The following is a 22,448-nucleotide window of genomic DNA, read 5'->3' as shown; positions in this document are numbered from 1 at the left end:
GGGGGCAAGGTTTTTACTCAAGACTTTTCTTGGTACCCAGAAAAGACAATTACTGGCGTCCTATCCTAGACCTGTGTATCCTAAACACATTTTTGATGATCCCAAAATTCAAGATGCTAACTCATCAGCTGCTTCCCATGCTAGGCAAAAATGTCTGGTTGGCAACACTGGATTTAAAGGAAGCCTGCCTGCACATCCCAGTAGGGGAATCTTGCAGAAGATACCTACGCTTCAGAGGAGGCTACATGCACTATCAGTTCTCTGCACTGCCCTTTGGCTTATCTACTGCACCCAGGGTTTTCACAAAGTGCCTGGCTCCAGTCATTGCATTTTGCAGGCAAAGAAACATTCAAATATACCCATACCTGGACGATTGTCTAATTCTGGCAGAAAGCCAAGACATACTATTAAATCATCTGGCATTTGTAAAGAAATTGCTAACTTCTCTGGGGTACACCATAAACGAAAAAAAATCAAATCTTGTACTCTGCCAACAAATTGTATTCCTGGGAGCAAGCTTGAATACAACTTCCCAGATGGCCTACCTCACGCCAGAGAAACAAGTTAATTTGACAGCCTACTTCAATCTACTGGCCAGAAAGACCCAGCTATCTGCAAGGAAAATACTGCAAGCAGTGGGGTTCATGTTCTCTTGCATTCTACTAATTCCATATGCTGAAGCAATTCCTCAGAGGGGCCAAAAACCTAAGATGACCCAGGAAAGCCCCTACTCCAGCCTGGGACCTTAACTTTGTATTGGAAAAGCTCACTGTTCCTCCCTTTGAGCCACCTGCAAATGCAGAGTTGAAATTCCTTTCTTGGAAAACAGCCTTCCTTCTAGTCATCACTTCAGCAAGAAGGGTGTCTGAATTACAGGCCCTCATGGCAGTGAAGACTTTCATCATCTTTCATGCGGACAGGGTGCCCCTCAGGACCAATCCCTCATTTATGCCCAAGGTGGCATCCAGTGTGGCCGTTAATCAGTCCATGTATTTGCCACCCTTCTTTTCTAATCCACAGAACAAAGGGGAACAAATACTGCACTCCTTGGACATGCACAGACAATTTAGATTTTACTTGGACAGGACTAAGCTTCTCAGGAAATCTGAACAGCTGTTGGTGGCATTTGCTGCAGGGGCAGAGGGGAAGGCCATTTCAAAGCAAACCATTTCTAAGTGGATAGATTAATTTCGGCTATAAGCACCATGGAAAACCTACCCCACAGGGGATAAGATCACATTCAACCAGGGCTGCATCTACCTCTACAGCCTTTCTCAGAGGTGTCCCTACCAGGGACATCCTAGAAGCTGCTACCTGGAGTTTTGTACATAGCTTCACCAAGCATTACCACTTGCCAATTTTTTCTAAATCCAGAGCTGGCTTTGTCATTGCACTCCTGCAGGGCCTTTTAGCTGGTCCTAATGCTATCTGATTGCCTCCTCCCATCCTTAGCTTTGGGAATCTACCCAAGTGTGATGACTGCAACAGTGAAACACGAAGAACATAGTACACTTGTGTACACTTACCATAAATGTAGATGTTCGAGTGTATTCACTGTTGCAGTCCTGGTTACCCTCCCTCCAGCCCCCTGACTTCTATTGACTATACCTCTATTCTTGTTTCCTGTGCATACAGCTTTTTGGTGTATTTGCTTTTTTGTTGGAGGTGTAACCTTGTATATAATTGCTTCCCATTATGGGGGCACCTGACATCTGGGACAAGAAAAACTGATGTAATGGCGTCGGCTGCATGCTTTTATACCCCTGACTACCTGATGTCATGGAAGATGAGACCGCAAACGATGCAGGACCCAAGACTTTGATATCAGGCCGACTGAGGGCTACCTGCAAGCAGATAACCCAGTTGTGATGACTGCAACAGTGAATACACTCGAACATCTACATTTATGGTAAGTGTACACAACTGTATTTTATCCCTGCTGTGGTAGCCCTTGGCCAGCCCGAATACCAGAGTCAGTATTTTTGCGCACCGGCTGCTGTCGCCTGTAGTCTGACGTCAGGTCATCAGTACTATAAAGCAAGGCAGCTGATGTCATTACATCAGTTGTTCTTGCCGTGGAGCCCGTAGCAGAAGCAGTTCGCACGAGTGCTGGTCAGTCACTACCAAAAGTCGAATTTCAGCAGAAAACGTGTAAAGCCAAGTACCCCATTGGGGACCCTTTTTTCTTGCTCTAACCGATGTCCGAAAAAGTTAACAATTGTCTCGCCTGTGGAAAGCAGATTCCACACCGAGACTTTCATTCTTACTGCGTCACTTGTTTAGGTCCAGACCATGATGTCTCTTTTTGCCGGTTCTGTGCCCTCTTTAATGCGAGAACCATTCACCGTAGAGCTCTTTTTGTAGACCATTATTTTCGTATTCCATCTTCGAATTCCAGTATGACGTCCGACAGCCAACAATCCGCCGACATTCTGAAAAAACGTAAAGATAGAGACAGGCCACACAAGGCTAAGCCTTCTGATGATGCTGCCGCTAAGCAAGTCATCAGTTGTCCGGAATTCAGTGAGGTGCTTTTGCAGTCCCTGATGCCTGACTCGCTTTCTATGCAGGCCTGTGCTGAGACCCTTTTTGGAGTCCAGTATACCGCAGAAATCCACTTTGTCTTCCAAGCCTTTGACTGTCTCTGCCTCAGTTGGGTCCGGAGCCGCAACTCGGGCACCAGCTTCTGAGTAGGCTGTTCGCACTACCGATTCTAGACAAAAACTGACGTCTTGTCTTCTGGCTACTGAGACTGACTGATTCTCTCAGGCCTCGAAGCCAGGCCACTCCTAGGAAATCTGCTTCTAGCTACCTTCTTGCTACTGCTCCCCCACCCCAAGCTCAAATGCTTATAATGGCGGAGGATCTCATTTCCCTTATCCGAGGTACTCAAGCCCCCACTACAAAAAGGAAAAGGCTTCTTTCTTCAGAAATTATGACAAACCAAGAGTTTGTGGAATCTGATTATTCTGCCCTTGAAGAAGAACAACAGCCCTTAACTGTTTTTGAGGATTCAAATGCAGAGGAATCCATCCCCTCTGCCTCCCCTCCAGAGGACCTCTTCTTCGGGGAAATCCTACACTCCCTCAGGGAACATTTTCAGTGGGAATCTTAGGACTACCCACAGTCAAAGAAACGACTTGGAGAGTTTCTGGACCTGCTCCAGCACAGACCCCCTGGCCATCCCACCTATTCTAGAAGTGGTGGATGATGTTTTCCATGAATCCAGAGCCCCTGATAGGTTCAGGTTGAACCTATCTGCCTGAAGGCATTTATAAGCCTAGCCAGAATGTGTTGGCTTTTGCCACCCCCTTAGATTAGTTCCTTGTGCCTCTGTCCAGCAGAGCCACTGAAGTGATATCCGAGGTAAACTTTCGGTTTCCCATCCACTCGTCAAGGTTTCTTTTGAAGAGTGTTAGCGAGGAGCTCTGCCTAATGTAGATTGGGATCTTGTTCCAAAGCATGGGACGTCTCTGGGGCAGGAATCTATCCCGCCAGCACGTCCTATTTATTGTTGTGGTGAGGTTTAGATCCCTAGACCGTGTGGCTCACGGGGATAAGGTTTTCTTTAGGTGGAGCATGTCCATCCATTCTGGGTTGGACATGGCCTTGTTTGTCAGGCAGTGGTCAGCTCTGAGTAAGCGGTATGCAACCGAGTACAGCTGTAGTTTCTTCAGTCGAGCTGTATAGGGCATCTATTTGATGCCAGTGATCCTCTTGGTGAGGTACTTCTGTGGTCTTTCCAGCTGTTGCAGGTGTCTTGTAAGGTACATCCCAAATGGGGCATTGTACTCTATGATGGGTCTGATGAGTGATGAGTAGAGGGGCACAATGACCTCTTTTGATCTGGATGCGAACCCTTTTGTGATTAGATGGGCCACGTAGAAGAATTTTCTAACCACTTTGGCAGTGTGATTATCAAAGGTGAGATTACTGTCTACTTGGGTCCCCGGATCCCTTATTACATCTTCTGTATTTAGGGGACTACCACCTATGTGGTAGTTTGTGGGTACTTTGTTTTTTCCAAAGGGGATGACTATGCACTTTTTGGCATTTAGCTTGAGGCCATGATTTTGACACCAAGCATCCGTCTCAGTGATACCCTTTTGGAGGATGTCTGTCAGCCAGAGAGTCAGTTATAGCCCCTAGTTTGCAGTCGTCTGCGAACTTGGTCAGCCATAGTCCTCCTGTGCTTGCCTGTACCTCTGAGAAGTATATACTGAACAGGAGGAGTCCTAAGACTGAGCCCTGGGGAACGCCACTTGTAACTGGTTTAGAGTCGGACCTAGCTCCCGCAACTTTCACCATGTGGGTTCTGTCCATGAGCCAGTTGGCAACCCATTTTGGGATGTAGGGGTTTATGTTCAGGCTGGTGAGCTTGTCTATAATACCAGAATAGGGAATGGTGTCAAAGGCCTTAGCGAGGTCTAGGTAGGCTGTGTGTACCACCTTTCCCTCTTTGATATCCTTGGTAACTGTCTCAAAAAAGTCCACCAGGTTTAGGAGGCATGATCTGCCCTTAAAGCCGAACTGGGTAAGGTCCAGTGTTAGGAGGTTCCCAGTGTCTCTGTTAATGAGTTCCATGATGATGCACTCCATAGCCTTTCAGACCAAGCTAGTCAGGCTTATAGGGCGATAGTTCCCAGGGTCTGTTGTGGCTCCACCTTTGTGGAGCGGAATAAAGGTTGTTGTGTGCCACTTTATGGGTACATAGCCTGTGGAGAGGCTGAGTTTGAACAGTGTGTTTAGGTGAGGGGTTAGTTCATCTTTGAGCTCGTGTAGGATGCAGCCTGGGACACCGTCCGGTCCCATTGATGCTGTGTTTTTGGCTTTGGAGAGGGCTGTTTTAACCTGAGTGTCTGTGATTTCAGGGACTCTACATTTTTCTGGTATGGTTATGGGCCCTTTGGGGGTGAGAGGGGGGTGAAGTTTGCACTGAACTTGTCTGCCAGGATGTTGGCGATATTGGTCGGTTCAGTGTATTTTGTGCCATTCTGCACTAACTCCGAGCAGATCTGAGCATTGCCACTTAGATTCTTGACATATCTAAAGAATGCCTTGTGGTTATCTTTGGAGTCCTTGGCAATTTTTCTTTCAAAGCTTACCTTGGATGTTTTTATGAGGGATCGTAGTTTCTTGCTGATACTGATCAGGGATGTCTTCCCTTCTTGGGATTTTACTCTTTTCTGTACTAGTTTCCTCCTTCTATTGTATAGCTTGATTATGGCAGGAGTCCACCAGACTGGTTTCCTTTTCTTGCAGGAGTGAGTCTTGGTTTTGCTTGGGATGGCATGATCCATGCATTCTTGTATGTTCCCGTAGAATGCATTAGTAAAGGATTTTGCAGCTTGGACAGCGTTATCCTTCAGCATGGGGCCTTTGAAACTTTCCACCTCGGTCTTAAGTAACGTGAAGTTTGCTTTTGAAAATGTTTTTTTCACGGTGGTTTTCTTGTCCGGGGGTGGGGGCAGAACTGGATATCCAAAGTGATTTGTTTTTGGTCGGATCTAACCAGTAGTGAGGGGTTGACCTCTGGTGTGGAACACCGGTCGCCCATGTTGGTGATGACCAGGTCCAATATGTTGTCACCTCTGGTGGGAGTGTTGATCAGTTGAACCAGGGCGTTTGAGTGTATAAATTCTAGGAAATGTTGGGCAAGGGAGTTAGTACTTGAGTAGTTCTCCCAGTTAATGTTTGGGTAATTGAAATCACCCAATATTAGGGTGTTTGGTAGGACCTTTATGTTTCCCAGTGTTTTCAGAAACGCGGAATGGGGGTCCTGGGACATGGTGGGTGATCTGTAGCAAGCTACAGTTTGAATTGCAGTTTTGCTCGTTGCTAGTTGCACGTGGATGATCTCTGAAGCATCGTGTTGTGCCACTAACCTAGAGGTGTGGGTATCCTTGATGAATATGGATACACCCCAGACTTTTGTATTTCGGGTTGGGTTTTGTGGCCGAAATTTATGGTATGAGTTGTAGCCTGGTAGTGCTGGGGTGCTGTCTGGAGCCTTAAACCAGGTTTCTTTTACTGCACATATATCGATTTTCTCCATACTGAGGAGTGCCTCGAGTGCGTGCATTTTGAGGTTTAGACTTCTTGCATTGAGTAGCATTACCCTCAGTTTTTTGTTACTTGTGCTATTTACGGTGGTGGGTTTGTCTTTTGAGCCTTGCCTAAAAAGGCACTATGGGGGTGGCAAGAGCCTTGGCCAGTATTCGAAAGCCTAAGGGTGACAGGTGCAAGTTGTCTCTAGCGAAGCAGCGTGGCTTGTCGAGCATGTCATCCCAGGCGGACAGACACTGGATCCCCTTTGAATGACACCAGAAACTTAGCCAACATAGGACTGGCAAGACCAGACAGGAGGAGAAGGTAACCACACACAATACATACCCAGTCACACATGGTACCATCACAACTTCAAATCATACACATACTCACACAAAGACATACTCGGAGGCTCTGATCAAAAATTTACCAAAACAGCAGAGGCCACCAAAGCAGACACCCAAACAACTACCACCTCACGACCCAACACATGCAACACATAGACCACACAGTCAGAGTGTCAAACAGTCACAGCCCTTAAGGCCAAACAAAATGCCAGACACACTTGTCATTGGTGATTCCATAGTCAGACACACTGACATCCCGCTCACCAGACTGAGTAAGGAGAAGGTCACAGTAAGCTGCCTGTCGGGCGCTAGAATCCGCCACATAACGCAAGCACTCAGGTCTCTCAACAGCAGGTACAAGTCGACTCAGTCATTGTCCACGCTGGTGTCAACGACCTGAGACGCACTCCTTGGACTACATGAAAAGGGACATCGAGGAGCTCTCTGATTATGTAGCCCAGGCAGGTATGACCCTGACCTTGAGCAGTATCCTACCTTCACCTAGAATGATGCCACAATACAGTGATAAGATGATCAGCTTTAATAATTGGCTTAAATTCTGGTGTCATTCAAAGGGGATCCAATGTCTGTCTGCCTGGGATGACATGCTGGACAAGCCACGCTGCTTCGCAAGGGACGGCTTGCACCTGTCACCCTGGGCTTCGGATATTGGCAAAGGCTCTTGCCACCCCCATAGTGCCTTTTTAGGCAAGGCTCAAATTCTAAACCTACCACCCTAGAACACCAAAAGGAAAAAACTAAGGGTAATGCTGCTCAATGCCAGAAGTCTCAATCTCAAGATGCACGCACTCGAGGCCCTTCTCAATATGGAGAACATCGATGTCTGTGCTGTGACAGAAACCTGGTTCAAGGCTCCTGAGAGCACCCCAGCACTAACAGGTTTCACCTCATATCATGCGTTCCGGCCCCAAAATCCGGACAACACCAAGAAAGGAGGGGGGGTGTCCATATTCATAAAGGACACCCACACCTCAAGGTTGGTGGCAACGCACGATGCATCGGAGACCATCCAGGTGCAATTAACCATAGGCAAGACTGCTCTGCAATTTGTAGCATGTTACAGGCCACCCTCTCAAACTCAGGAACCTCACATGGCCTTCCTGAAAACATTGGAGGGGATAAATGTATCTCCAAACACCATCATACTAGGTGACTTCACAACTACCCTAATATAGACTGGGAACACTACTCAAGCCCGAACACTCTAACCCAAAGATTCCTGGAGTTCATAAACTCAAATGCCATGGAACAACTAGTCACCATCCCCACAAGAGGTGAAAACATACTTGATCTCATCATCACGAACATGGGATCAAAATGTTCAACACCGAAGTATACCCTCACTGGTGAGATCAGATCATAAACTAATCTCGCTGGAGGTCCTCTTCCCGCCCCCACCTGAAACAAAAAGACCACAGTGAAAAACTTCTCAAAAGCCGATTTCACACTTCTAAAAACTAGTGTGGTCTCCTTTAAGGCCCCTGAGCCAGTGGTAAACATTACTCAAACCGCTGAATCACTTACAAATGCCTTCTACCAGCAACTACAGGACTGCATGGATCAGGCAATCCCAAACAAAACTAAGACTCTCTGTACCAAAGGCAAGCGTCCAGTCTGGTGGACCCCAGCCATAAACAAGCTCTACAACAAAAGGAGGAAGCTACTACAAGATAGAGCAAAATCCTTGAAAGGTAAGACACCTTTGATCATTATAAGTAAAAAACTAAGAGCTCTCATAAAATCATCCAAGGCAAATTTTGAGAGAAAAATCGCCAAGGACTCTAAAGACAATCATAAGGCCTTCTTTAGCTATGTTAGAAACCTAGGAGGAAACTCCCAGATATGCTCAGAATTAGTTCAAAATGATGTGAAAATTACTGAACCTACACACATTGCTAACATACTGGCTGACAGGTTCAGTGCAAACTTCTCCCCGCCCCCAAAGGAGAGATATCTATTCCAGAGGATTGTAGCCCCCCAAACCTCTCCAACGCCCAGGTGAGAACTGCCCTCACTAAGGCAAAAAACACAGCATCCACGGGACCGGATGGTGTCCCCGGCTGTGTGCTTCATGAACTCAACGAGGAATTAAACCCACAGTTAGGACAGCTGTTTAATCTTAGCCTCACCTCAGGATACGCACCCAAGGAGTGGCGACGCACTGTGGTCCCACTTCATAAGGGCGGTGCCTCCACAGACCCTGGAAATTACCGCCCCATTAGCTTGACAAGCCTTATCTGCAAAGCCATGGAGAGGATCATAATGGAACTCATAAATAAAGACATAGGGAACTTGCAGACTTTGGATCCAACCCAGTTTGGCTTTGTCAAAGGCAGATCCTGCCTCTTAAACTTGGTTGACTTTTTCGAGACAGTCACCAAGGCCATTGATGAGGGAAAGGCAGTCCATACAGCCTACCTCGACCTGGCAAAGGCCTTCGACACAATACCCCACTCAGGTATCATCGAAAAACTCATCAGCTTGAATGTAAACCCATACATCACAAGATGGGTTGCAAACTGGCTAAGCGACAGAACCCACAGGGTCAGAGTTGCTGGAGCCATGTCAGACTCAAAGCCTGTCACAAGTGGTGTCCCACAGGGCTCAGTCCTGGGTCCACTCTTGTTCGGCATCTACTTTTCTGAAGTACAAGCAAACACAGGAGGGTTATGGCTGACAAAGTTTGCAGATGACTGCAAACTGGGCGCCATAGTCGAAAACACATCTGACACAGATATCCTCCAGAAGGGCCTCACAGAAACGGATAACTGGTGCCAGAGCCATGGCCTGAAGTTAAACTCCAAAAAATGCATAGTCATACCCTTCGGGAAAAACAAGGTTACCCCTAGCTACCATATAGATAGCAATCCACTGAGCACAGAAAAAGTCATCAGGGATCTGGGGACCCAAGTTGACAGTAGCCTTCGCTTGACACTCATGTTGCTAAAGTAGTTAGGAAAACCTTCTATATCGCCCACCTGATCATGAAGGGATTCACATCTAGATCAAGGGAGGTCATCGTCCCCCTGTACTCATCACTCATTAGACCTATGATTGAGTACAATGCCCTGCTCGAATGTATCTGACCAGACACCTGATGCAGCTTGAAAGGCCCCAAAAGTTCCTCACCAAAAGGATAAAGGGTCTCAAAAATATGTCTTATGCTGCCCGACTGAAAGAACTCCAGCTCTATTCAGTCTCATCGCTTGCTCAGAGGTGACCTGTGCCTGACATATAAGGCCATGTCAAACCCAGATTTGATGAATATGCTTCACCTCAAAAATCTAGATCCCTCAGAACCACAAGGGCGGAGACTTAAACCTTGACACGGTTATAAATAGAACGTGCTGGAGGGACAGATTCATCACCCAGAGACTCCCTATGCTGTGGAACAAAATCTCGGTACATGTGAGGCAGAGCACCTCGCTGGCCTTGTTCAAGAGGAATCTTGACCAATGGATGGGAGATCGCAGATATACCCCAGGGATTACTTCAGTGTCACTGCTTGACAGAGGCACAGAAAAATGATAGGCATAGTTTTTATTCAAACTAAAGGGGTGGCGAAAGCCACATAACTATGGGCTAGGCTTATAAATGCCCTTGGGCAGATAGCCTAGTATGAACCTATGAACCTATGAATTGTTGAAATCGAGAGTTTTTTTCTTTATACCGTGGTATCATTCTTGGTGAGGGCAGGATGCTGCTCAGGCTCAGGGTCATACCGGCCTGGGCTACGTGATCAGAGAGCTCTTCATCTCTCTTTTCATGTAGTCTAGGGAGGTACAGCTCAGGTCTTTCACACCAACATGGACAATGACAGAGTCATATTTGTACTTGTTCTGGAGTGACCTGAGTGCTTGTATTATGTGGCGGATCCTGGCACCCGACAGGCAGCTAACAGTAACCTTCTCCCTATTCAGCCTAGTGAGTGGGACGTCAGTGTGCCTGACTATAGAGTCACCTATTACTAGTATGTTGGGTATGTTATTTTGCCTTAAGGGCTGTGATTGCATGTCACACTGGTTTTGTGAAGTATGTGTTTCATGGTTTGTGTTGGGGGTGGAGGTTGCTTGGATGTTTGCTTTGGAGGTCTCTGTTGGTTTTGCAGATTTTTATTTAGAGCCTCAGAGAATGTTTTCATTTATTTATGTGTGTTTTTTTGCCAGTGCTGCTTTAATGGGTCTGTGTGAGACTGATGGTGTGATGCAAGTATTTCCCTTCTCCTCTTGACTGTCTGATCCAGTCTTGGGTTGAGAGAGCTTAGCCTCCAGTTTGGCTGTATAATTGCATCTCTCACATGTATTAGTGTTTGGTGATAGGAGGAGGGGGTTGTCTGTGTACATGAGGCAGTTGTAACATTGCCTCAAAATGCCCAGATTCACCAGTTGGACTGGAGAGTACACCTAAAACTGCCCTTTGGACATGCCTGGATAGGTACAATGAACTGTTTTACTGGATGGCTGGTAAGGTCAAATAGAGAGCATTGTCCTTCTGTATAGTACAGGAGGGTCTAGTGCTAGGTTTATTAGTGCTTGCTATACGTTTTGAACGAGTGCCGGGCTGAGAAATAAATGGCTTGAGTGCTAAAGTTGAAAGTTTGTCTAGTTCCAAGGGAAAAATTAAAGAGGAGACTTTTTGGAGCCGGGAATAGTTTTACCCTAGCTAACCGGCGCTGCCGGCGCGCAAAACCGAGCAAATGAAAGAGAGAGAAATTAGCCCAAAATGGCCAATAAACTACTAATTTCTGGGCTGAAACCATTCCTCCAGGGACAGATAGGCTGCTCAAAGCTCCCCTCTCTCACAGGTGAACAGAGAACTTCCTTCTATCCAAGTAAGGTATGGGCAAACACAGAGATGTGTAACACAGCCCTGAATTCAGCACTAACCTGAAAACTGGACTATACTAGGTTAGAAAGGCGGGGAAACAATACGTTTTTTTTTGTTTTTTTTTAAATAAAGCAGATACACTCAAAAAATACTTTAAATGCACAGAAAAAGGATACTTATTGTTATATATCGCAGATCAGAGTTGTAGTCAATGCCCCTAAGCTACTACAGAGTACCGGATTCTCACAAATACCTGCACAGGAACCCTGCTGCAGACCCTGAGGTCATTACACAGGGACTCAAAGAAGCTAAGACTAGTTCTGCCAAGAATCCTGTTCCTTCTGACAAAGACTCCAGAGCTCTGGACAGATTGGGTAAGAAAGTATACACCTCTGCAACCTTAGCTATCAGAGCACTCGGTTGTCAGTTCCATATGTTAAAATATCAACAACAACACTTTGGAACAATTAAAACAGAAGATTGCTACCTCTCCTGAGGGTGCCAACTCAAAAGAGCTGGCAGAATTGCTACACTCTGCTTGTCAAGTGGCCAAGCACTCATTACAATGTAGATATGATGCCCTAGAAGCCTCTAGCAGGGCAGCAGTGACAGGATCTGTTATTAGAAGACATGCATGGATGAAGGAACACCCTCTCCCAGATCACATCAAGTCTAAACTTATTGATGCACCCCTAGATAAGGAATACCTGTTTTGGAAAAAGCAGAAGAGGTGCTTAAAAAGATGGAAGACAAAGGAAAATCTATGCAAACAGTAAAATTCAAGTTCAACTGCCCAGATTCAGCAGGAACTTCCCCACTAAGCACTGGGCCTTCCTTGCACCCAGGAGACAGGGTCAAAGTAAGCCCAGCAGGGATAGGACATCCAGGCCCCTATCCCAGGGCCAGCAAAGAAGCAAACAATGGACCACTTCCGCCTCTAAGGCAGGGAGTTTGAAGCCAAGCTTCTGTGGTAAGCACTCGCAATGACCCCCCCCCCCCTCTGCCCACTCATCTCACCATTCACAGAGGAAGGCAGTAAGAGATAGGGCTTAAAAAAAATAAAAAGGCTTCCGACTATCTTTATTTCAGGATTTGCCAACAGTGCAGTCTTATGTTTTGCAAGACATGGTGGAGAAGGGGATATATTTTTGATTTTTTTTTTTTTTTTTTTTTTATAAACAGAAGTGCCACTACCATTTCATGTCAGTGTGTCAAAGAATCTCTTAATCCTGTGAGTTTTGTCATGGCCATTGCTGTTCCTAGATCTGGGGAAAGTCCTGCCATCACTGGATTATTACAGCACTGTAGTAATGTACAGGAGTAGAGTTGTCACTATGCCTTTGCGCCTTGCAATGTTTTATTTGACTCCCAATTGAAATGTTTGCACTCAAAATGCTATGTGCCGACAAGCTGGAAAAAGAAAAAAAAAGGATAGTTTTGTTTATAGTCTGGAATTCCTAGACCTGGAATTTAACCTTGTTTTAGAGTTCTGAAGGCATTTCTGTACTATGTCCTCTCGTGGTAGGAGTTTTAAAGTGTCTGTAACAAAGCAACAACAGATTTCATTTCTGCAGAGCCCAGAATCTACTGCATGTAGAATCATGAACTACTTAAGAACACCCTGAGGTGTCCCATGCTAACTAGTTGTACTGCATTTTGCATAGCCTTAACCTGAGAAGGTAAAATGTGAAGATAAGTCATGGGAAATATTTCATAAACAAGCGGTCAGGTTTTCCCTGTCGCAGATTTTGCTTTGCAGCTTTTATCTCCCCTTTGCTTATTCATGTAGTATATGTATAGTATCCTTTTGGCATGCCTGAAGAGAGGAGGGGTTTAATCGGAGATTATATAAATGCACGATTAAGGCTAGCTCTGCATGAAATTTCAACATGTCTAGTTTTAATGTCTGTGAGAATAAAGAAATTGATTCTTTATATTCTTGGAGCAGGGGTAGCTCAGTCAAAGTATATTGCCTACCCTGTTAGGTACCTGCAAATAAATACTGTCTTTCAGGATGTACTGGAAGTATGGAAAGTGCAAGCAAAATGTCAGTAACTAAAGAACGCTCATCTTGTGATGGAATATAAATTAAATTTAGTAGGATTTGAAATTGCGGGAAATGCTGGTATTACAACCTCATTTGCATATCTTTCACCTTTTTAACCAGGAGAATAGAAGAATTACAACTGTTGTGTATTTATATTAGGATGTCTTGCTACAGTACAAATTCTGTTACAGGTTTTGTTTTTTTCTGCTTGTCTACTAAGTGGATATTCCACTACTTGGGTAGCTATTTGGATGGGTTTTCTCAGACTCATATTGGCTCTGAGTCCAGCAGACCTGTGTCATTATCATGCATTGTCCATAAATGCAGTGGAATTTGAGGAATTTGCTGTCCTCCTGTAAATGTGTATGGCTTCTTATCTGGGGTTGGCTTTTCTAAAAGTGATAAAAACATATTGGTTTTGTTAGACTCTTCTGTTTTTGTGGGAATGTCTTGAAATGCACTGTCAAGGGTACAACAGATAATATAGGCCAGTTTGCACATGGAAAAGATCAGTAAAAAAGCATGCTGTTCACTGTAGACCAAACTGCACAGGAAGTAAGAGACTATACATAGAGATAGATGCTGTATTTGCTGCAGCTGTTGTTTGTCAGGAACAGATGGGGTGGGGATTGTGAGAATTAGGTCGCGTATGTTAGGAGGTCACTAGTTGAGAAGCAGAGAAACCTGGACTTTGGAGCCCTGTATTGCAACCTAGCTCCTCCATCCCATGTGTAGAGGGCAGAAACTCCACTACAGGTACTGAGGGAAACTTGACAAGGAAGTAAAATTCTTTGTCCCCTTGAGATTTTTCACATCTGGCGGTGTAAACCTTGGCTCGAGATGATTGTCACTGCTGAATTGCTTCCCTGACCCCATGTGCAAAATGGGAAAAGGGGTTGAGGATGGATGGACTAGATATAAACAGGTGTTTTTTCTTGAAATTCCTTTTTAGTTGTGCTACATATTTTTGTGTCTCAAAGCCCAGTGAGGGCAGATTTCCTTTCCCTCTGAGTAGTTTCAGATGCCCAGTTGTAAGAAACAGGTCAGCACTGTGCTGACAATCGCGTAAGTGTCAAAAAATATATTTTATTTCCATTTAAAATTTTACATCCAGTAGAAATGGTTCAGTTGCAGTTGTTAATTTTTTTCTTGGTACATACAGTTGTCCTGGCTCTTACTTCTTTGGCCCTGTAATGTATCTGTAAATATCCCCAATCACTGTCAAACTAAGACAAAATAACTAACTTCTGAAAGTATTGCAGAGAAATGGCCCCCTTTCATACACTGAGTACCACTGTTGGTTAACAGTCGCTGTCCCTCTCAGTGCAAAAAAGTGGTCCATTAGACTGTAGAACTTTAACTTATTTAAATCAGTTGGATTGTTGAAGCAGTTGGCACCTATGTGTATTTTTGTCTGCAGCCTTGGTAAGGCTCACAGTAATTAGAAGAATAAAGTGAAGGGGTCCTATGTCTCTGATTCTCCAAGTGACCAAACCGTTTACAGCCCGAGTCTATGGTACTGTCTGTTAATGCAGTCAAAATGAAAAAGACAAGAGTTCCTTTTCAGTAATACAGGTATTTGTTAGACATCATTGTGAGGTTTGATAAATCTGCCCAAGCCTCCATGAGCAAAGTAAACCATTGGTGTGTATGGAAAACAAACTTCTATTAAATCCACACTATGTACAGATGACCATTTGAAAGTTTACACACTTGGTTAGTTTGTACTTGCAACATATGAGATCCTAACATTTTATTTCCTTTTTTATGGCATACACTCGATTTCCATCTAGCTGACCATACCATTTTACAACAAATGCTACTTCATTTCCCAGTAATGAAATTTAACTCTGACATATTTTGTAGAGTTCATTTTGATTTAAAATGTTTTTTGTTCTGACTCTGTTTTGCATTCCTCATAACAGTAAATATAATTTTTATATAGATAGTTGTGGTAATTGTTAGAAATTTTCTGTTTTTTTAACTAGGTAATACTGATAACTGTTGAGAAAATTATCCAAGTGGAATCCACTTTTTAAATTATATTTGTAGTTGGTAATCGTATATGGTTAGCTATAAATAGTTTTGTGTAGATAAAAGGTTGTGCATCAGTCAGTAACTTGTTTGTTTGTACTTATACAAACTCCTTGCAAGACTGGTCTGTAAGTATCTTTTAGGTTCTTAATGGATATAAGTAAATGAAAGCTTATTTAAAAGAAAATGTTAATATTTCTATGTCATGGGTTTCTGCTGTTTGGTGTCTGTCATAAAAACTAAGATCAGGTCTTTCTTGTAGATTCCAGCAAAGCTGTCTTTCCACATATGTAACTACACACACTGAATAAAACACACCTACTCATGACAGACTGTGCCCTTGAGTTTCTTCAAAGTGCTTCTCCTAGCTCTCCTCCCAGCTTTGCATATTAGCAGTTTTGTTATGTGCTGGAGTAGTGTCCACATGCTCCAAGAAGTTTTTCTTTGATCCTAGTTGCGTCATCTTTCATTTGTTGCATATCTGCCCAGTTTGTTGCAGACATTTAGTGTGGAGAGTACAATCTGCTTGTATTCCGGATGTTCATTTGGGAGTTGGTATAATGGGTGAAGTGTTTTAGTTCGCAGACAAGAAGTGTAGGACTTGATCCTCACTAAGGGAAATTGGCTATGCTTAAAAAAATGGTTCACAAAGATCACTACCGTAGTACTTTCATATGAACCCATTTTCACTTAATTTACCACTTTTAGGGATTTGGTGGTTGGCATAATGAAGTATTTGCCTCACAGACACAAGATACAAGGTTTAATTCTCCACTTTGTTCATTTTCTGGTTATTGGCTAGGCATATTACAGTCTGTAAATTGATTTATCTAGTATTCCTATAAAAGCAGCATAGAATCAACATATCCAACTAGAGCAAGAGGATCTGATGCAAGGGGTACTGGCATAGTACCGCCCAATGCTAGAGTGTCTAGTGATGGGAAATATGAGCTCACGAGATGGCATTCTTGCATCAGAAGTGGAGAAGCCATTGAACCACTAGGACCAGAAGAGAAATTAACACTCATTCAGTCCATCCCCGCACGTATCAAGGGGTTTAAGGAGTGGATGGATTGAAATTTTCCTGGAGGAGGGGTTGGCATAAGGGGAAGGGGTTGTCTTAATGGTTAAGGTTTTTACCTCACCGATAGTACAAGGTTAGGGGTCGAGGGTTGGCATAATAATTAAGGTATTTACATCACAGATGCAAGTTTGATCCATGCCTTTGAAAAGAAAATTGACTAGGCTTAAAGTGGCTCACAAGGACAGCTAGCCTAATACTAACCTATAAGCCTATGAGCTTCCCTGTGTCTTCTCAATTCCCAAAATTGTAAAGTGCTGCAGTTAAAGCAGCTACATTTTAACATAAATAACCAGTAGCGGAGAGCTGTCTGACCTCTTGGCTGTGAAAGTGCACTCATTTCTGTGAATTTTAGTCCACTGTAACCTTCCCTAATTTAAAAATGGTGCTGAGTCTGTGAGTACTAGCAACTTAGTCATTTTCCATTGGTTGTTGTCTTCCCCTACCCCACTACCCTTCCCACCTTGACAAAGTTGTTTACCTGAAACACTGACCACTGCATTCACTTTTAATGGGTCATAATTTTCTTTGATGTATTGCTTAGTGGTCAATCATTCCTACCTGACACCACTTGCCCGATATAAAGCACTAACATAGTTAATTGCAGTCTCATGTGGAAAAGGTTTCCCACTTCTTGTAGTGATTCTAAGGGTTTGTAGAAGTTTCTTCTCTATTTTATTTACATTGAGATCCTTTTGTTAAACTTAAGTTTGTTCTCGGTGCTTCCTTACAAGCACTTGTCACTAGTTGTTGCCACTTCTCCTCATTTTTTCTGTATTGTTGCTGAAATGTCATTCCAGAGCAAGCTGTAGTAATCTTGGATACAGACCATGTAGTAACAGTATGGCAACATCATCAGTACCCTCCAAAACATGCTGACAGCCCCTGCTGTACGTAAAGCTTTAGTGCCCTGGAAGTGTGGGTACATGAATGCATAAGTGCGTGTTTTTTTTTTTTATTTGTGTGTGGTTTACCCTTTCTGGCACTGAACTGCTATTAATGTAGTTACAGGCTGTTACACAGATTTCTTTTTAATCTTCTAACATCTACTGAGATTTTACTGAAATCTAGAATGTGGTATTTTTCTATGAGTTTATTCAGTTCCCCGATTCGCTGTGATTGCACAGAGATGTGGTCCCAGAACATTTTTGTGTTGTGTAGAATGCTGGCCACTCTCCTATCTGTTAGGATGCATGCTGTTAGCTTCCTTCATCTGCCTGCTTGTTAATCTGTTTTGAAACTCTGGTCACTGATCCCATTTCATCACTTTACCAGTCAATCTCTGACACAGATTGCCAAAAGCCTTAAGTACACTTGTGTGGACTGAGGTCATTGTCCTACGCTGATTCTTTTCCCTGGATACTTTGTTAAATAACTTGAAATGTTTGTTGCAGGCCCTGTACAGTTTTTTGGTCGATCTTGGAGCTCATTGGTTGCTGGGTCGTATACTTTGCTTTCTTTTTCAGAAACTTGTTAAACAGTACTCAAAATTGCATATTAATTTAAGTAATCTAAATTTAATATTTACACTTTCATTAATCTAGGGTTACCACCTGTCCCACTTTGCGAGGGACAGTCCCTCTTTGGGCAGTTGTGTCCTGCAAATAAATTGTAAAAATGGCAAATGTCCTGAGATTTTAGGGTAAAATTATTTCCTATATTTTATGTAATAGTTACATTCTGTATCTGAAACACCTAAATGTTATAAGAAACAGAATAAGCAACTGAAATGCTACAATAGTAAGCTTTTATTTAGGCAAAAAAAAGAAGTTCTGTCCTTTGTACTGGCCGTGGGTATGTTTTGGCCTTCAAAATCTGACATTTGTACCAAAAATGTCCCACTTTGGGCATTTGTAAAGGTGGCAACCCTACATTAATCTACATATATGTCTGCGTGTATATATATTTGTATGTAAATAAATGCAGTACATACACCTGCACATGCATGGTGGCGCTGCTGTAGCGTTGTCGCCTCACAGTAAGACGTTGTCCTGTACGATTCTCAGCTAGAGCGTCTTCTGTGTGGAGACATACGTGAATGGGCGTACCTTCGTTGAAGGTTGTGCATCAGGGCCGGCAACTTGGCACGTGAAAATCTACTGCCAATCATTAGCGGACCGGAGTTCCGGTGTGGTGACCCCTAACCGGGAAAAGCCGAAAGACACAACAATAACAACTGTGTGTATAGACCTAATATTGATGAGCCTGTAATTAACATGCCAACTGAGTTGGTGTTTTGAATGGGCCACTTAAAACTGAACTTGATTGCCTGCAGGGTTGCTTGTACTTCGGAGCACTTCCCTCATCTGTAGAGGGCTGTTACTTCGTTCTAGTTGCACAGCCCTGTTTGCAAGTTTGGCTGTTTCTGTTTGCAAGTTTCTGTGTCTGTTGCAAGGCTCATCACTGCTTGCCTTCTCTGTGAATAGATTGGTGTCTGGATTTCTTGTCATATGTTGTTTATCTGAAATGTTCTTGATTGTCCATGCACTACATTAAAACGAAATTAGCCCTTCTCAGATTGCTTTTCTGTTAGCAGTTATATGATAGCAGACTCGTGGATTGTTCATATAGCATTCTGTGGAGTACTCTTTCGAGGGGAAATCAGAAGTGCAGCATTTTTGAGTTGAGAGAGAAATCAGCTGTGCAAAATTATGGCTTCTGTTTGCTTCTCTCTGTGCAGCAGTCTTTTTTCCATTTCTCTGTCTTGCATATAAGCTGCATGTCCTACAGTCTCAAAAGAGTTTTTCTTTTTCCTTCCTCACAAGATAAGGATTATTTTGTCTAATCCATGCATTCTTACTTAGTTCTGTTAACTGTTTTTGATGTTGCCATCTCTTCAGAAAGACTGTTCTAATTGCATGCCAGCCAAAATTGTTTTTAAACAAAACTTGTATATGTTTGAGCCTTTAACTTGCCTTAAGAGTTAGCTGTTATATCTCTTTTGAAAGACTGTACCTGTGTGGGTACTCATGCCCCCTTACTTCAGGCCTGCACATTATTTATTTATTTATTTATTTATTTATAAGATTTGTTAACTAGGAAAGTCCGTCTGGGACAGAGCCCATTTTCAGCAGAGGCCTGGGGAGAAGGTCTCTAAACACTTCTTTGGACTTTGTCTGGTCTTTAAATTCTAGAAGACTAAGCATCCTTTGCTTTTTCATTTATACTCTATACTTTTGTGGACTTTTGTCAGTTACTTCCAGAAGTAGTAAAACGATTAAAATACTATTTCTTACATTGTTATATTCTTGTAGTGCATGGAGTGCCGTGATTATGCTCCAATATTGGAGGGAAAAAAAGCAAACCTGTAAAGTGCTTCTATATAGCACAAGACCAGAGCCTCACAGTGTGTGTGTGTGTGTACGGTTAGGGGTTCCACAGTGGATCACCTGTCCGCTCATGATTGACAGTTTTATGGTTTAAGTTGCCAGCCCGGTGCCCAAACTTCTACAGAAGGCACATGCACACACTCATGCCTAGGGCAAATTTAGAGTGTCCAGTCCACCTACAGCATGTCTTTGGGATGTGGGAGGAAACTGGAGCACCCGGAGGAAACCCACGCAACCACAGGGAGGAGACTCCACACAGAAGGCACCCAATCTGAGGATCGAACCGGAGAACATCTTGCTGTGAGGTGGCAAAGCTAACCGCTGCACCACCGCAGCCGCCCAAATTCAAGAAGTATATAAGACCATATTATATATATAGCAACATCCAAAAGTTTTCATACAAATTTTCAAAGATTAAAATACAACACAATGGTCCATTATGGCTTGATAATGAGATTGTGAGAAAAAATATAAAATGTGGTCATGTTGATAATGAAATATTTTATTGACTTTGATAGGAGACATACTACTTTGTGTTAGACATAGCTTAAGGTTGTGTATGGTTTTGTAAACCGGGGCATATTGGTTTGTTGAGGAAATTATTTTTTAAAGTGAATTTAAAGTTTTTTAGACTACAGTTGTGTGATAGAGAGGGGTAGGGCGTTACATAGTTTAGAATACGGAGTGTGGGGACAAGCTTTGTCCAGCCCTTTTATTGGGTTTGTAAACATTTAGGAGTTGTTTGTTAGTGGACCGAGTTTTTTTTGTGTTGCTAAGGATTACAGTCAGTCAGTTATTTCAGAAATATAGTTCAGCTCTTGTTATTCAGAAAAATGCATATTGTTGAAAAACCTTCTGTTCCATAAACATTTTTAATAAATTAGAGCAGTATTTCAAATCTCCCTGATTTTTCTCCTTTCCCCACTTGTTCTTAAGGACATAGGCTGATCGGTTTGCTGCTGCCTATATGATAAGGCTCACTGTGTGATTTACTGGCTTTCAAAACCAGTAAAACACTTAGAGCTTTTTTCTGTAACTGGTAGTACATGGAGCAGGTGAAGATTATGATGGAGTCTCTGATCGTAACCTTTATTATGTGTTCAAGCTTCACTGTCTAGGTGAATTTTTGGTTATGGTTGGCGACCCGATCATAATCGTGTATGTTGTGCATTGTCAATCATTTGGCTTCCTTTTCATTTGCTGAAACATGTTATAAATAAATATGAATATTTAAACATTGGATATATTTGGGTAGCTAAGGAGACACTCTTGAATGCTGTGTTAGTATCAGTCTGTATGCATAGTACGCAGTAACGTTTTCTGTTGTACCCAAATGTTTTTCCATCTCCACTCCCACACCACCACAAACAAAAAAGTGGAAAACATGCATTTCTTAAGTTCAGAACATTGACAGTTGTTGCACAGTGTAAAAAAAGTGAAACAAGAAAATGATGAAAATGAAGTGTTATGTGTGAGCCAAGCCCATAAAAGTATTCCAAAACAAACAAATACCATGGAAAGGTGCTGCGCTAGTAGCTTTGAGTTTTATCATGATGGGGTGGATCTGAGAAACAGTCTTTGCAGGTTTTTAACTTGGACTAGCTGTAGGCAGTTTCAACCTGATGAGTGGTTGTTAAGCACTTCATACCTTTGAGATCAGCTAAGCATTAATGTTTGGGCTGTGTAGTTATTTCTCATCTGTAATGAGTGAGATCTGGAGAGAAGCCGTGGAAGATTTTTTTTTTTAATTTACAGAAAAGAGCATTATACAGGTTAGAGATGGGTCTCTTTTAAGAGCTAGAGACAGCAGATGCAGAAACTGGGGGATTTAAAATCCTGACCCCTTGATTTTGTGGCCACAGCATGTGGCTCTGCATATAGCTCCAGCAACACAACAGTTTTGTTGAAGTTTTCAGAGCTGGCTGTATCATTTAAGACAGTTAAACCCTGTGTTTATTTTATTTATTTATTTGAATTTTGTTTACTGAGAAAGTCCTCTAGTCCAAGAGAACCTATTTTCACTGGAGGCCTGGGGAGAAAATCTGCACAGTACAAGAAATGAACTGTCTGAATTACAAAGGGAAGTGTAGAATAAAAAACAGAAATGTACAAAAGTATAATCTGAACAATCAGTATAAAGTGAGGATCTACATAGTATACTGTCTCTCTATAATCTCTATTTACAGTAGTATTATCTCCCACAAAAATAAGGTTGACAAGAAATAGGGTGGCATACATATTCTAGGGGTCTTGGTGCAGGTACAGTTCCAGCATGAGGATAGGTGATTATGAAGGGAAGTTTTGAAAGTCATAAGATTTTGAGTTCTAATGGATAGAGGTAGAGCATTCCAGTTCTTTGCTACTGAGAATGAATAAAGAAGCTGGCTGGATGGGAGGTTAGGTTCGTGAACCTTCAAGATCTTCTGATCCCCTGATCTAAGTGGCCTGTTTGAGTGGTAGTAGCTGAATATTGAACAAAGGGCAGGACAGTCTAAAGAGTATTTTGTGAGCTGTGGTTAGTTGCAAGTAGGAGAGATTGTTTGGTAGTTCTAGCCATTTCAGTGACTTGTGCAGTGATGGGTGCAATATTTAGAATTGGTTACACATTTGACAGTTGTAGCATGTTTTAAGTTTGGATTTGGAGGAACTTTTTATATTGGTAAGTTGAGGGACACAGTAGATGAGCGAGGGTAGTAGGTATGTTGTGGCTAGGA

At 42.9% G+C, this 22,448-nt stretch overlaps 1 protein-coding gene across 1 annotated transcript in view; it reads left to right on the top strand.

The window, feature by feature from the left end:
* The window catches only part of CLOCK (clock circadian regulator), a 2,173,159-nt gene that overhangs the window by 20,449 nt on the left and 2,130,262 nt on the right, over nt 1-22,448 (top strand). The gene's annotated exons all lie outside the window — the stretch shown is intronic.

This window comes from Protopterus annectens, chromosome 2.part1, assembly GCF_019279795.1.
Source record: "Protopterus annectens isolate FY-2018-M chromosome 2.part1, PAN1.0, whole genome shotgun sequence".
NCBI classification, from domain to species: domain Eukaryota; kingdom Metazoa; phylum Chordata; order Ceratodontiformes; family Protopteridae; genus Protopterus; species Protopterus annectens.
Note: the sequence above shows the minus strand (reverse complement) of the source record. Positions and strands in the feature narration are given on the sequence as shown.